Source organism: Gallinula chloropus (genome assembly GCF_964237585.1).
Source record: "Gallinula chloropus genome assembly, chromosome: 2".
Lineage (NCBI taxonomy): Eukaryota > Metazoa > Chordata > Aves > Gruiformes > Rallidae > Gallinula > Gallinula chloropus.
In genome coordinates this window covers 86,834,338-86,846,427 of record NC_140086.1, presented here as the reverse complement: position 1 = coordinate 86,846,427, position 12,090 = coordinate 86,834,338, and positions in this window count along the sequence as shown.

Genomic DNA, 12,090 nt, shown 5'->3' with positions numbered 1-12,090 from the left:
TTAGGCTGCCAAAGTAGAGGCAGGAGAAAGCATGAAGCATGAAATTCCTAGAAAGACATATATATGGATATAGCAATATAAAAATAATAATAAAAAAGCCCTACCACTGCCAACAAAAAAATCCATTATAACAATAAGATAAGAAGTAAGAGTCAGCACAGATTTGTCAAGAAGAAATTATTTCAAATCAGCCTGATTAGGGCTTCTGAGAAGAGTTAGCTAGTAATATGTGTGTGTGAAGCAGAAGGCATCATAACTGCATAGAATAACAGGTAGGATGTTTATAAATTAGGGGAGTACTTGAGTAAAGCTGTAATTTTCAAACCCCAGAAATATTTGATTTGCATAAACTTGCTCTACCTATTCCTTGCAGACAGGACAGGAAGCAATGGGCTTAAATGACAGTAAGAAAGATTTGGGTTGGCAACTGGGAGAAATCTTTCCATCTATAGGCATAGCAGAGCACTGATGTACACTGCCAAGGGACAATGTGAAAACTTCTGCCACTGGAAGTTTTCAAGAAATGGCGAGACAAATATCTGTCAAGAATTATTTAGTCATAGCTGATCTTGCCTTTGGGCAACTAGTTGGATTAGATGACCTCTTGGGACCCATTTACTATGATTTCTGTGATTCCCATGTAAGATAACGCTATTTACTCAAATTCAATTCATGTCTAGAAACTTACATAAACTTTTAAGAAAAAAAGAAAACATAAAATTTTCACATAGAAATGTTACACATGGAAGGTAGGCAGTTTTCATTTTTTTAGAAAAATCAGAAGGATGGGGAATGCCTGAATGAAGATACAGCTGCATCATGAACTTCTGCCTCCATGCTGTCAGCTGTTCTGTTTTACAGCACATTTAGCTACTTGTCTTTTGTGCTATACAACATTTATATTGGGGGAAAAAATGTAGTGTCCTAGTTGTAGGAGAACTTTCAGCTCAAACAGCTTAGTATCTGGAAAACTGCCCAGAAGTGAATATTAAGCTAAATCATTTGTGTACTGACAGTCCTCCAGAATATATCCTCCAATCTCCAGTGGCCAGAATTATCAACAGGTTTGCCCAGGGGATGTGAGAAGACACCCTAAAGGCATATGCAGGGTGCAGGACTGGCAGGGCCAGCATGACAGAGGTGTAGCTTCTCCTACAGGCTTGGGCAAGACAGGGTCTCAGGTCTGGGAGCTGAGGTTGCTTTAGGAAAAGGATTGTTAAGAGCACAAGCCATCTTAAAGAAGCCTGCAAAAACATTATATTCTACAAAACCAAGTTTGTTAGCTGACACTGGGCACTGAACAGTGAAGATCTCCTCCATGACTGCTGTGCTCCAAAGCCTTATTTTAAAGCTCCTTATTTAAATCATTGCCCGAGGCACATAAAATAGAGTTTAGCTCTCCTAATCTCCCTCTTTTTCGACTCAATAACAGTGAAAGAATCACAAAATTTGTTAGACTCCCTTTTGACTACAGAAGGAGAGTCAAGCCCCTCATTCAAGCATACCATTTAAGTCTCTCAAGGTAGGAGTGATGAAGGTAAAGTTCTGGGTCCGGGTTTTCTTCCTAAATCAAGAAAGATGAACCTAAGATAACTCCTCGCCACTTCACTCATCACCCAGGATAACTTTACAGTGTGTAGATCAATTGGAGATTCCACAGAATAGTACAAAGACTCTTATAACAATATACCCTCAAAAACACTCTCCTGTTTCCCTGCCCTTAGAAATGTTTGAAAGGAGGTCTCTGGCAGCAAGCATATGGCTTTCAAAAATATTAAGAGTTCTATATAGTTGCAATGAGATTTGAGGGTGCAGGAAGTAGGGGAAGTTACAAACATTGCCCCAGTCTCTACTACTGTTGGATTGTTTTTCTGCACGAGCATCCATTCAAGAGCAGTGCCTCCCTAAGGCTGATCCTATTGCTTCCTTCCTTGCAGAAGAAAGACTTGCGTGCAGAGGGGCAGTTCTTTTTCATGTACAGTTCTCAGGAGGGAATTAGGCCCTATAGCAGAAAATACTGATCACATTGCAAAAGATCTTGAGAAAGTTGCAGCTGCAACTGCAGCCTTTTTCAGGCTCCAGAGGCATGGAAAGTTCAGACTGTGCTTGTGTATTCAGTAAATTGAACGCTTACCCGAACTGAAACAAGCTTTAAAAGCTGTTGGGGATCAGGTATCATTATGGTGGATGTCTGAAAGAGAGATTATCATAAATTAACTTTGGTGTATGCATGTATGCACATCTTTGTGCAAATAGACAAACATAGTGGTATGCACTAGAGCATCTAGTATTAGATAACTGAAATAGAAACAGGTGAATTCAATTTTAGTAGAGGACAAAACTGTTCCATGTATTCTCCATCCTAGAGCAATTCAATTGCTACTGGTGATTGCTAGAGACCACCTTAGATTAACTGTGCTCAGTAGCACAAGGCTGATCTGTGGGTATTTTAAAAGATGATCTCCTAACAATAGGAAAAAAACAGGCAGAATGCATCAAAGCCACTGAAGTTCTTGGGTGGTTGAACTCACAGTGTCTGAAGGAATCCAAGACATGCAGTTCTGCATCAAGCAAAGTTTCTTATTTCCAGTGCAGCACCAAAGTTAATATAATTGCAAATAGAACTTCTTGTAAGTCTCATCTTTTCTTATGGTCTGGCAGTTTCCCAATATTACACCTTTAAAGCACAGACGTAAAATGGGATAATCCCAGTGGGATCCAAAATCTAATTATTTCAGTCAAGGACCACAAAGTAAAACAAAGCAACAAATTCTCATCAGAGTGAAGGAGGATGGTGCAATTTCAGGTAACATGGTCTCAAAAGGCTAGAAAAGAATTTATAATGATGTCTACTACATAAACTAGTTAATCACAGTGCTTGTCAGTGCGCACCTGTAGTGCCATGTCCAGTAGTACCATGTCCATGTCCCACAACAGCAGACAGACTGGGTCCAAAGGAAGGTGGTGAAGATGATCAAAGGGCTGGAGACCCTGCTTTAGGAGGAAAGAGTCAGGAGTTAGGGCTTTTCAACCTATAGAAGGGAAGGCTCATTGGGGACTTCATCACAGTTTTCCAGCACTTTAAGGGTGACTACAAAGCAGATGAAGGCTCTCCCTTCACAAGGAGCCACATGAAGAAGGCAGGGGTGAATGCGTAAGAGTTGCACAAGGAGATGTTTAACCTTCACAGAAGGAAGAATTTTTTTACAGTGAGAACAATCACTCCCTGGAACAATTTCCCTAGGGAACCTCCCATTGTGGAAGATTTTTAAGGTGGAATTGGTCAGGGTGCTAGATAATCTCATCTAGGCTCCCTTTCCTACAAAAGGATAGTCCAGGTAGTATTTCCAGGTGCCTTCCAATATGGGATGTTGATTGATTCTACAAACACAATGAAAGCACAGATATTTTCTTCTCTTACTGTCTTAATATATTGCTTTTCTTCTAATAGCAAAAAAATGCACAGCTTTCTTTAAGAAGAAAATAGTCTTTTCCTTCACAAGAATAAGCATGACATCCACTCTGTCAGGAGTGAGGCTTACATATGTGTGGGTATTGCAGCTTTGACTGCAGGATCTTGTGTCTATCTTTTTACTACCTATTTGTATGACATCATGTTAACCTATGGTGGTTTCCAGTGTATGGTGGGTTATTTACTGATTGCTTACTCTGATGGACAAGCTCAAAATTTGCTCAGACTGCTCAGTGCAGCCTGCTCCAGAGTTCTCAACTCTGCTTTCTAGTTGCAGTTGTAGCTGTGGTTGTAGTCCAAGTCATTATCTGTTATTTTGAATGTGGCATTCTCCAGTTAAGAATAGACTAATCCTACAAATGAGCTGCTAAGCATCCAACTGATGAGAAGGTAAATAACCGAGCTTCACTTTGGAGTGCCATGGCTCATTCTATTTAGTAAGTACTTTGGTGTCCAAATTCAGCTCAAAGAAACATTTTTTTTACCCCATATTTTTGCATAATGGCTCCCAGGTGGCACTAATTGCCAAGGAAGATAGATTCTCCTTACACAAAATAGTTTAATGCTTCATAGCCCACTGCTAAGAAACAGGCTCTTAGGAAAGAGAAACAAACAAACTGAGGGTTTGTTTTCTCTTTCAGGCTATAAATGTGTTTGACATTAAATGGGAAAGTTGCTGAAATGGTGCTGGGAGGAAGGAACATCCTGGGCTGGTTGTGTGAACCTTAATCCCAGTGTTTTATGGAAATATAGTACATAAAGTGAGTTAGATGGGATTTTGGCATATAAGATTATTAAAAGTTTGGTTCTCAAAGCTCCTCTGCAGCTGAAGTCTAACCTTGGCAGTGCTTGCTTGCTATTGCTTATTGCTTGCTCACAAGCAGCTCAGTTTTGATAGAGCTGGGCAGTTAGGCTCTCAGCAAATACATGCCTAAATTCCTTTGAGGTGCACATGCTAATTTTTCCTTGTGCTTCCAATGAGATTGACATCCATAAAGTATGCCTGACTACTCACAAAAACGGTTGAAGAAAGCTAAGCAGCAGAGAATTTCCCTAATTTACTCTAGAGCTCAGGTTTATGAAGTCTAACACTGGATGCAAGCATGTTTTTTCACAAATGCCTTGTTGAACAGAGGTGCTTTTGACAACTGAACCCTTTCATAGACCTACGTAATTAAAAAAAAAAAAAAAACCAAAGTATTTGAGATAATTTGAATAATATACATTCTTTCTAGATACCATTCTCACAGAGCATAAATGCATACAATGTACATCCCAGCTCACCTCTTCCCTTCTAAGAGTTTAATGATAGATGACATTTGGAAATCACCCTGGTCATTCTAAATAGACTGAAAAAATGAACGGGGCTATGAGGAAATTGCAAAATATTTTTGTATTATCCCCACAAAACTGAGAGATTGCTGTTATGTTAAAATGCAATAACTGAAGACTTGACTTTTGCCTTATAGATATATTTTGTTCAGTGTATCCAATGTTATCTGCTAGTTATTGTATGTCAATTGGAAATGATAAAAAGAGAGTTCAAAATCATTGTAACATTGATACTGAAATAAGAATACTTATTAGAAAAAAATTGCCATATAGCTAGTTAATAGAAGATTCTAAGGAAAAAGACTGAAAATTACACTTATTAATTTGTAATGAACTATTAGAAGAATAACTTTGGAGGATACATCTGCGGTTTTTCTGAACACAAAAGCCATTGAGGCAGGCAAGTCCAACACTTAATACCTTCTCTCTTTGTAAAAGAAGACACTTTCTTATTATTCCTTCCCTGTACTGAAGCCATTCACTTTCTTTCCCTCCCAGGTTTTTTGTTGTTATTTGTGGTAGTGGTGGTTGTGGGGGTTTTTTTATTGTTTGCACCGACTGCTCCACAGCAGGTGGATATTCCCTGAAGGAACTGCAGCCTGTGGAGACCCCTCACTGATTCAGTTTTATCCTGAATGACTGCGGCCGGTGGGAAGGCCCCAGGCTGGAGCCAGGGAGCAGCGTGAGGAGGAAGGAGCAGCAGAGAGGAACTGATATGGGCTGACTGCAGGTCCCCATTCCCCTTCCTCCTGCATTGCTTGGGGTGGAGGAGATGGGGATGGAGGAGTGAAGTTGAGCCTGGGAAGGCCTTGGAGCCGTCTTTAGTTGTTGTCTGGCCCTGTCTGTTTCTCACAATCCAAGTCTATTTTTATCGTCAATGGATTAAATTAGTTTTTCCCTGGATTGAATCTGGTTTGCTGATGACAGTTACCAGTAAGTGATCTCACTGTCTTTCTTGACCCAGGAGTTTTTCTGTCTTATTTTCTTACATTATCCTGTTGAGCAGGGAGTCTAGGAGAGCATCTGGGTGGGTGTCTGGCAGCTGACCAAGGTCAGCCCACCGTAGACTCTTTCATTCTCTGAAGCATACAGCAAAACTCGAAATCTAACAGATTTTAGGTAGCAATCAAATAATATTATGTGTTTGGAATGCTTCTATTTCGATATTAAACTTAATGCAAATTTGTCTATTTCAGATTGAAAGACAGGGTCTGTGAGAAAACATTTAAACTAGCCGGCCGTTTTCTCTGACATAAAGAAAGTAAAAGTGTACCCATAGTCCAGTGTCATACACATAAACTCTTAAAAATACACATGTTAGCATGTGTGGATACATTACTAATAATAAACATTTCTCCCAGTTTTCATAAGAGAGAACATTTTAGCCCACAGAGCTCAGCACCTAAGGTGTACATGTCACTGAATTAGTACGTAAGGCCAGATTGAAAGACAACAAAAAAATGGTAATTGGTTAAGAATGGGAAATGCAGATCTAATTTGGGCAACAATGAATAACTTGCCTCTGGACCAAACGTTTCATAGAAAGCAAAAGTATTCCTTTTAAAACACGGTGGCAAAGTAATTGCTTCTAATAGGGTAATACTTTGGTCAAGACTAAAGTCACGTTCCAGATAGTCACAGATAACAGAAAATGAGAAAAGTCTCCAAATTTGTGTATGGACATGATTATTCTAAATATTTAAGAGTAACCCACAAAACTCTTGACTTTCTGACAAATCAAAACCAATTAGCATGTTCTTGCTAGGAGGACTTGGGCTTTGGCCCCATGTCTCACTTCTGATTGGAAATATTAAATAGTCTGGGTTTATTAAACAAAGGTGGCAGCCAACTAAACTATTCAAAGACTCTTATTCCTTCATTTTTTAATTTATTTATGTTATTGCATGCATTATGCAGCTCAGCTATTGGGTGTACAGGTTTCAACTATATAAATTCGAAGTAAGTAACTGGGTTTTTTTGAGCAAGTGTAGGGAGAATTACGTATCTGTTTGTTATTCAGAGACTTCTCTGAGGATTAACAACTCTGTATTGGCTCCAGTTCATACTCTTCTGCGGTAATGTTTCCAGTCCATTTGGCTTCAGAGGAATATTTTCTCTCACTTTTGTCCATCGTGTAATAGAGAAATCTGCACACTTCTGCAGGCCAGATTCAGACACAAAGCAGTGCCCAGTAGCACCTTTTCTCCCACTACAATATGACTGAGAGGAAAGATGACTCTAAGTAAATCCATCACCGTCTAATGTTGGCTTATAAAATTTTAAGGATGCTTTACATTTAGAATGCAGCTTGCTGAATTAAAGGTAATTATTAGGAAAACAATGTATTATGCAAAAGAAGTACCAGAAAGGGTACTTAGTCCTGAAGATTTAAATACCTTTGTGACTAGTAATGGCAGAAACAGACAGGTGTAAGGATTATGTAATTAAAAAAATAGAGACACAATTATATCTGACACTTTTTTTTCTTGTTTTCCAGAGGCTATTACTGTAAGGGCCAAACTCCTAGGGAAGCTACCCAGTGGCTATAACACATTCAGGGCCAAGTTGCAAACACAAATACAGCCAGTGCCTTCAGAGAAGGAACTGTGCTACCGAAGATTAAATAGACAGTCAGTGACTATTTACCTGACCAGAAAGAAAATATAGGTAAAAGCAAAAATATTTGTACAGTTTGGGACCCCTGTGGTATTGCCACTGTAAATGTATTTCCCAAATTATAAAGTCAAAAATTAATTTTAAGCTGAGGAAACTGAAGAGATAAAAGTTGTCTTGTTCTCCTGAAAAAGCTTATCAACAGCACTGCAAGTATTTTTACATAAAGGCATTTATTATAGCAAAATGAATATTTGTGATATTGCATGGCAAAATGTATGAAGAAACTCAAAAGACATTGAATCTCACATGTAAAGTACAGCTATTTGAATTAGAAATGTATATTTATGAGAAATTTTGCTATTTGTATAAATTTACTACTTAATAATTTAATTTTTTTTAATTTTCTATGTCTATATATGCATATATATATGTCTATGAGAGATAAAGTAAACTTCTCTTGGGTAGATCCTGTTGCTGCTATGCACCCAGGCCATTGGTCTTGTTAAGTTTCTGAATCAATGCTCTTCAAGAAAAGTAAGAACCATAATTTCTTAAGGACGTAAATGAATGTCTTCATGCTGTAAAGAGAATCTAGAGACAGAGACTGTACCAAATATTCTGTTTCAGGTATTTGAACTTTCCCTTCATTCAGAAAATAAATTTTGGTTAGGTATACTGTGCTGCACTAATCCCATGCTCACTGGTCTTTTCCAAATAAAGACTTCTCAGCTAAAGTAAATATTTAGGTTTTATCCTTTACACAACATAAAATTTTCATTTGCTTTCCAATTGCCCTGTTTGACAGATGACAGTGAGATTACTTAGTTTCCTTGCAAAGAAATGAAGCAATCTGGTGACATTATAAAGACTGAGAAAGCTGTTGCAGTGCAAATAGAGAAACATATGAGATTATTATGAGGGATATTAATTATTATATGACTTTGACACATAGCACAGACCACCTTGTGCTTAGATGTATTGATCAAAGGGTTGGGTTCATTTATTTATAGCACTATCCTAAAATAACTGTAACTACAAGGTTCTGTTATCTTTTCCTTCTTTATATTATCCCGTAATTCCATGAATGTAAATACCTGAGGACTGTTAATATAATAAAATATATACAAGGAATATGATTTCATGAACCACCGAGATTCACTTGCCTTCTATAGATCTTTAGATATGGCTAAAGTCTACCTTTAGATAGACTTGGATGCTGCTAAAGGTATTTGAAATAAACATTCTTGTTATTGTGTCGTCATTGGAAACTACATATTTCCTTAGAAGGATTTGAGAATTAATGATTCTGGCTTAGCACTGCTGAAAATAACATTTCTTCATCAGGTTGTTTCTCTTCTATTAACGAGGAGCAGTGATATAAATGTGATTTCTGAAAAGAAAGATGTTATGGAAAACTGAACTTGGATTATGTGTTAACTTCAAAAGAAACATGCAAGATAGTAGAAAATTATTTTTTTTTTTTATTTGGACAAACCTTGAAAGGATAATGCAAATTATTGATATTTTCCTCCAAAGACCTGTCAATTTTATTCCAAGTTAGGCATTAAGGAAAGAATTCTAGACCTAAATGGACAAATTATTCCTTCAAAGAGATAGTAAGAATAAATAGGGGGTCTTCAAGGACTGTAAAAAAAGGATCAGTAAAGAAAACTTCATCAGGGAGGTGTTAAACCTTGCAAATGATGTTTTAACAAGTAAAAGCTTCTTCAGCTATAGAAAAAGGAAAAAGAGCAAGGAAAGCAAAAGCGGGGTCAGTATACAGCGGGGATATGTTGGAGATTGAAAGTAACCTAGGAATTGGCCTCAAACAAATAAACATTTTTGCCTGTTTTCAGTGGAATAATGGTGTTTAGCAATGTCTGTCCCACAGAGATCATCCCCACTGTCACAAAAGACTTTCCTCCACTAAGAAAAATGTGTGGTAATTAAATCACAATTGTTTATTCAAATTTATACCTATTTATGGCAAGACATTAAGTTAATTTATATTGAAGCAAGTTCAGTTTCACCCATTGTTAATAGCCTGTGAATAGTGTAGCTGTTGAGAATTCAGATCTCCCCTGGTTCTTTTCTTGGTGGTAAGATTCTCCAAATTCACACTATTTCTTTTGAGTGGATTATTCCTCTCTTCTAAATCAGTGAAAGTATTAATCAGCTTTTCCAACTGGATGAGTTTGAATTCCTTTGTTTCCTGTCCCCTTAAAAGTAAAGTTAAAAAAAGACCAAGTAAACTGCTAAATTGGTGATTTGAAACTTTTCCTACTTCCCCATAGGGGATTGAAATGGTGTATGGGAGGACAGAACCTTGTCTTTGCACTCTGTATGTTCAGCAATATAAAAGCAAAACCTCGGGAGAACTGGAGCCTACTCTCTCAAGCATACCCCTCCTTATGCCAAAAATACTAGCTCACATTGTATTAACAGAGGTCATTAGTTATTCTTTTAACTGATAAGAGAGTCTTCAGGAAAAAAAATCCAAACCTAAACCTAATACAAAGAAGTGATTGAAGCACAGTAGACAATGTGCTACATGTAGGCACAAATTTCCATGCAGACAGTGTACATGTATGCATACCTGTTACATATTCTAGAAAAATCCAGATTTAAAAGATTACAATAGGTCCTTCCTGCTTTGCTTCAAGTTTCTTTAAAAAGTGAGGCTTGGGTAATAAGAATTTAGATATGGATATTGCCAATCTAATGTGAAAGCAGAAGCCAAAGAGCATTTTGACTTTCTGAGTACTCTTCAAAAGCTTACTGAAAAGCTAATCACTTCTAAATGGAGGAAAAAAAGACATATGCAATCACATGTCAAGGAAGCTGTGTTTTCCATCATTGGGGAAAAATGGATTACACCATTTTTAGCCTATATTCAACAATAAGCAAAGCATGAGCACAAACTCTGAAGGCAACCATAACTAAGGATATGGAAGTAGTGAAAAATGACATAAAACCATGAAAAGTTTTTTAGTGGTATATATTACTAGACATTTCCTGAACACTTTTTTCATTGTTCTTTTTCTTAATTGACATTCATATGGTGAAAAAGGCACTACTTGTGAGGAAGGACAATGTAATAAATAGAGCAAAAGGTAGAAACTGAAGAGACCCAGGATGAAAATTAGAAAGAGGATTTCTATTGCGAGTAGCAGTTTCTGAGAATCCCCCTCCCCCAAATCAAAAAATAAGCCTTAATCCATTTTTTAAGATAGACTTTACTTGCTCTATGAAAAGAATTAAATGAAGTGGTTACCTGTGGTTGCAAAGAATTGCCCTTGATAACCCAGGCAACACTTTCCATCCCTATTTGGCAAAGACGTGACGTACTTCAAGTGGGGTTATTGAACCAACTACTCACCACAACTTCACATGGGAATTATTTCATTTGCTTTGCCCCAGCAACTCCTCAGTACAGTCTGCATCACTCGGGAGCTTGTGGAGACAGGCTCAGCAAGGAACAAAGGAAACCCACCATAAGATGTGGTACCAAGTGAGATGCTTGACTGAGTCAGGGAAACCTTTGTCTTATTTGGTCCACTTGTTGGTTTGTGAGATCCACCCTCCCACAGAGTTCACTTCCCATGAACTGCTGAGTTCTCCGATAACCCACTGACTTCAATGCAAGTTAAACGCAATCTTTTAGTGGCCATAAAATCCTAGTCCACAGGGCGCCATTTAGTGACATAAATGTATGCTTTTTTTGAGATGGCCAGGCTATCCAGTACCCCATGTACAAATCTCTGTAAATCCCACCTGGTCTTTACAGCTTTCTGAGCTATACTGTGTGGTGGTTTGACCCTGGCTGGAGGCCAGATACCTACTAAAGTTGCTCTATTACTCCCCTTTTCGGCTGGACAGGGGAGAAAATATATATTGAGAGGCTCAGTAGTCAAGATAAGGACAGGGAGAGATCATTCCACGATTAGTGTCACAGGCAAAACAGACTCAACATGGAATAAAAACAGCTGTCTAATTTATTACACTACACACAGTGAAACCAGTCAGATAATGAGAAGTGCAACCAGATCTTAAAGCACCTCCCTTCACTCCCCCTTTCTTCGCAGACTTCACTTTAGTCGTGATTTCTCTCCCTTCTTCCCCCCAAACAAAAGTTACTACCCTTTTTTCAGAAGCTGCAGTTTATTCCATCTTTTCCCAAAGTTGTTCTTCCTTTACAAGACTCTCTTATATTTACTGCTGAGTTGCTGATTTCATGCCCAAAAGCAAATACATATCTATAGAGCTGTCTATATGTAGTACTGTTTGTAAAGGTTCTTTGGAAACTAGTTACTTATCATTGTTGTCGCAAATAATAGTAATAATAATTAATAACTATAGTGATTAATATATGAATAATAATTTGGACTTGCGAGATGTTAAAAAAAATCAGCATATCCAGTGTTCTTTTCTCTGCCAAGCAAATCAGATGTACAGAGAGGTGGTATATCATAATAGGACATACCATAGTGATATGATCTTGCCCTAATGGACAACAAAAAAGATGGTCTTGTATAATATACCCATGAAGAAGGTGACATTTACTGTGCAGAAAGAAGGAGTAAGGTTGGGTAGTGCACGCCACGAGTAGGAAGATGCTGAGGGTTGTTCTGTTGCTAGTTTAAGATCTCACCTAACATTTTGACTGAAGT